The sequence below is a fragment of the Phyllobates terribilis genome, unplaced genomic scaffold (genome assembly GCF_046119375.1).
Source record: "Phyllobates terribilis strain yellow unplaced genomic scaffold, ASM4611937v1 Scaffold_11__3_contigs__length_659146591, whole genome shotgun sequence".
Taxonomy (NCBI): domain Eukaryota; kingdom Metazoa; phylum Chordata; class Amphibia; order Anura; family Dendrobatidae; genus Phyllobates; species Phyllobates terribilis.
The window spans coordinates 108634174-108639014 of NW_027362771.1; positions in this window are offsets into that span (position 1 = coordinate 108634174).

Below are 4841 nucleotides of genomic sequence, written 5' to 3' on the forward strand. Positions count from 1 at the left end.
GTGGCAAAATTGTTTTACAGTACCAGTAAAGTGAAGAAACATGTGCATGAGATTTATTTTGTTTCTTAGATATGAACCTTCAAAGCATTTTTTTTTTAAAATCTGCAGCATGTCAATTCTTTCTGCATCCCCCCCCATGCAAATGAATGGAAAAAAAAAAATATGCGCAAAAATCAACTTATCTAATGCAGAGTTTTTCCTGCCCACACTTTATTATTTGCAGCAGATTTTTCTGCTACAAAAACCAAGCATATGAACATACCAAACGTATAAAAGCTCCTGTACACATTATATTAATGTTGACCAAACTCACAGATTTTGGCAAGACCTCCCAAATGTTCCTCAAATCTGTCGAGCAAGAGAAAAATCTGACATGTTGAATTACAACACCCAGTCCTTGGTTTCCATTGGAGATAAGTGGCTTACTCCACTCTCCCCACTGAAAAAAATATGCACTGAACCGAGAGGGAGACTTTTCTCATCCATGTTCCGCATTCTATGCTCTAACCGTGATGAATGGACCGGCCGCGGTTTACTAATGTGAACTTGACAAACTCATAGGCATACATGATGTGGTGAGAATGGACCATAGCAGTCTATAGGCATAGTAATACAGCCATGAAAAGTGAAGGGTAATAGAAAGCTGAAAAAACTTTCATTATACATTGATTAGCGATTGTTTACATGTAGCGTTTTTTTTTTGCGGTGTTTTTTTGAATGGGGGAAAAAACAAAGTGTTTTCCAGCAGCCGCAAAATAAGTGACATTTCTAAAATCTCATAGTACATTTTTTTTCAGCTGCTGTGCATTTTTTTTTTCTAACCACAGAATGTCAAACAGGTGTTTTTTTTTTACCAATTCAAATGACATATACACACACACACACACACACACACTAATTATATATATTATATATACAGTGGTGGCCAAAAGTATTGGCACCCCTGCAATTCTGTCAGATAATACTCAGTTTCTTCTTGAAAATGATTGCAATCACAAATTCTTTGGTATTATCTTCATTTAATTTGCTTGCAAAGAAAAAACACAAAAGAGAATGAAGCAAAAATCAAATCATTGATCATTTCACACAAAACTCCAAAAATGGGCCAGATAAAAGTATTGGCACCCTCAGCCTAATACTTGGTTGCACAACCTTTAGCCAAAATAACTAATAACAACCGCTTCCGGTAACCATCAATGAGTTTCTTACAATGCTCTGCTGGAATTGTAGACCATTCTTCTTTGGCAAACTGCTCCAGGTCCCTGATATTTGAAGGGTGCCTTCTCCAAACTGCCATTTTGAGATCTCTCCACAGGTGTTCTATGGGATTCAGGTCTGGACTCATTGCTGGCCACCTTAGAAGTCTCCAGTGCTTTCTCTCAAACCATTTTATAGTGCTTTTGGAAGTGGGTTTTGGGTCATTGTCCTGCTGAAAGACCCAAGACCTCTGAGGGAGACCCAGCTTTCTCACACTGGACCCTACATTATGCTGCAAAATTTGTTGGTAGTCTTCAGACTTCATAATGCCATGCACACGGTCAAGCAGTCCAGTGCCAGAGGCAGCAAAGCAACCCCAAAACATCAGGGAACCTCCGCCATGTTTGACTGTAGGGACCGTGTTCTTTTCTTTGAATGCCTCTTTTTTTTTCCTGTACACTCTATGTTGATGCTTTTTCCCAAAAAGCTCTACTTTTGTCTCATCTGACCAGAGAACATTCTTCCAAAACGTTTTAGGCTCTCAGGTAAGTTTTGGCAAACTCCAGCCTGGCTTTTTTATGTCTCGGGGTAAGAAGTGGGGTCTTCCTGGGTATCCTACCATACAGTCCCTTTTCATTCAGACGCCGACGGATAGCACGGGTTGACACTGTTGTACCCTCGGACAGCAGGGCAGCTTGAACTTGTTTGGATGTTAGTCAAGGTTCTTTATCCACTATCCGCACAATGTTGCGTTGAAATCTCTCGTCAATTTTTCTTTTCCGTCCACATCTAGGGAGGTTAGCCACAGTGCCATGGGCTTTAAACTTCTTGATGACACTGCGCACGGAAGACACAGGAACATTCACGTCTTTGGAGATAGACTTGTAGCCTTGAGATTGCTCATGCTTCCTCACAATTTGGTTTCTCAAGTCCTCAGACAGTTCTTTGGTCTTCTTTCTTTTTTCCATGCTCAATGTGGTACACACAAGGACACAGGACAGCGGTTGAGTCAACTTTAATCCATGTTAACTGGCTGCAAGTGTGATTTAGTTATTGCCAACACCTGTTAGGTGCCACAGGTAAGTTACAGGTGCTGTTAATTACACGAATTAGAGAAGCATCACATGATTTTTCAAACAGTGCCAATACTTTTGTCCACCCCCTTTTTTAGGTTTGGTGTGGAATTATATCCAATTTGGCTTTAGGACAATTCTTTTTGTGTTTTTTCATTGAAGACAAATTAAATGAAGATAATAATACTAAAGAATTTGTGATTGCAATCATTTTCAGGAAGAAACTGAGTATTATCTGACAGAATTGCAGGGGTGCCAATACTTTTGGCCACCACTGCATGTAATATATATATATATATATATATATATATATATATATATATATATATATATATATATATATATATATATCACATTCCCACTGTTTTATTTTGCTGAAGAAAAACCCAATGCAAAAGAGCACTGTGTGAACATAAAATTAATGGTATTACACAGAGAACTAAAAAATCCTTTGAAGGTGAAGGGGGATAGGTGATAACTTGCTGATCGGTGAGTGTCCAACCACTGGGACCTGCACGGATCGGCAGGGGAATTTTTTTTTTCCTTTTTTAATTCTCGACAGGGAACAGTCATCACCATTACAAAATGGAGGAGCAGGTCAGATACCCAACAGTCACTCCAATCGTTCCCTACGGGGCTGCCAGAGAGTGCAGCGCTCAGCAGCCCCATAGGAAATTAATGAAAGCATGGTCGAGAATGTGAACTTCCGTCCCATTCTAATGAGGTTAAAAGTTTCCTGGTCTCACCATCAGAACTACACTGATCAACAAGTTAACACCTATTTTGTGTACAAGTGATAAGAGGTTGTCTGGTGAATACAAGTTTAAAGAAGGTTCAATAAAATTAAGAAACAAACTACCTGCAGGAAATATAAAAGAAAAGCATTACTCCTCCATTAAAGCTCCACTACAGCTGGGTTTCTTCTATTTCAGTGCTGGAGTGGTGCTACTAATTGAAGTTCCCTTCCCCTAGTCATATAGCCCTTAGTCCAGCCGCTGTCTTCAGTTCTTCCTGGTGCTGCTCCGGTCCCGATCTGCCATCTTGTGATCGCAACTTCTGACTGACCGGAAGTCAGCTAATCACAAGCTCTCAATATAAGTCTATGAGAACCTTGTTCTGGCTCTCATAGACTTACAATGAGTAGTGACTTCCAGATCGCCCAGCAAACATTGTGTCCTGCCAGATTGCTCCAACCTGCAGAAGACTAACCGCAGCTGCACCGATACCAGCTGCTGTCATCGTTGGTTAAGTATAGTACTTGGGTCAGGGAACTTTATTAGTGGGAGCACTGCAATAAAAGCAAAAAAAAAAAAAGCTTGAGTGGTGCTTTAAAGAAGCACTCCCAGCAAAATCGTATTCCCTATTCAATATTTATTTAGTATATTGTGGACATATTTAAATACTTACCGATGGCAGTCTTCAGTTTCCAGAGATGTTCTGATCTTCTTAACACATCGCTGTTGACCAGTAGTTGCCTTCTCAATGCAAGTCTATGAGACTCATATCGAGACTGATATGACACATTCCCTTGAAGTCTAAGAAAATGACCCATTGTTTAAAATAGTTTTTTTGTTAAAAAAAAATAAAATGTAATTGACATTTGTAATTTATTTTCCTTTTCCATATCTCAATCCCCTCCTTTCTGTTCTTTAAGGAAATCCACAAGTACATTAGCTACAAATAGACTGACTCAGATCATCTCTTTTGTACTGCAGCATGTAGTCAGTATGCACTAAAGGTCATTGTAAAGAAAGTGGGAGCAGGGTCAGCTATGACATTGCCTATTGGGATTGGAGGATCTTGTGTTATCAGCTCAGTATAGAGGAGTTACCTGTATTGTAATCCTGCCTCTGATAAGGTGCCTTGCTGAAAACTCTTAAGGCCCCGTCACACTAAGCGACGCTGCAGGGATCCCGACAACGATACGACCTGTCAGGGATCGTTGCTGCGTCGCTATGTGGTCGCTGGTGAGATGTCAAACAGTCAGATCTTCCCAACGACGCAGCAGCGATGCGGCGACCCGTAACGATCTGTATAACGATCTGTATAACGATGCACGCCTATGTGTTTCTGTGTCTGAGTCGTTAACAAGGTCGTTGGTAAGGTGTCAAACACACCGATGCATGCTACCCAGCGGGGCCTCAATGATCAAAGAAATGTCCAGACCATTCCGACACGACCAGCGATCTCACAGCAGGGGCCTGGTCGCTGATAAGTGTCAAACGTAACGAGATCGCTGCTGAGGTCGCTGTTGCGTCACAAAACTTGTGACTCAGCAGCGATCTCGCTAGCGATCTCGCTTTGTGTGATGGGGGCTTTACTAAAAAGACAAGACGTATAATTCTAGAATAGCCCCAGTGGGAAGATTACTAATTTGGTTTTGAATAAAAATTATAAAAGAAAAAAAACAAACAACCACATGAAAATATTAAATTACATGTAACAAAAACTCAATTTGAACAAATAGGTCATTTTCTGATGAAACACTTATTTTAGGACGTTGTGCAAGACAGCTATTCTCAAATGAGGTCAGTGATGGAGAAGAAGATTGGAACAGTGCTGAAGAATTAG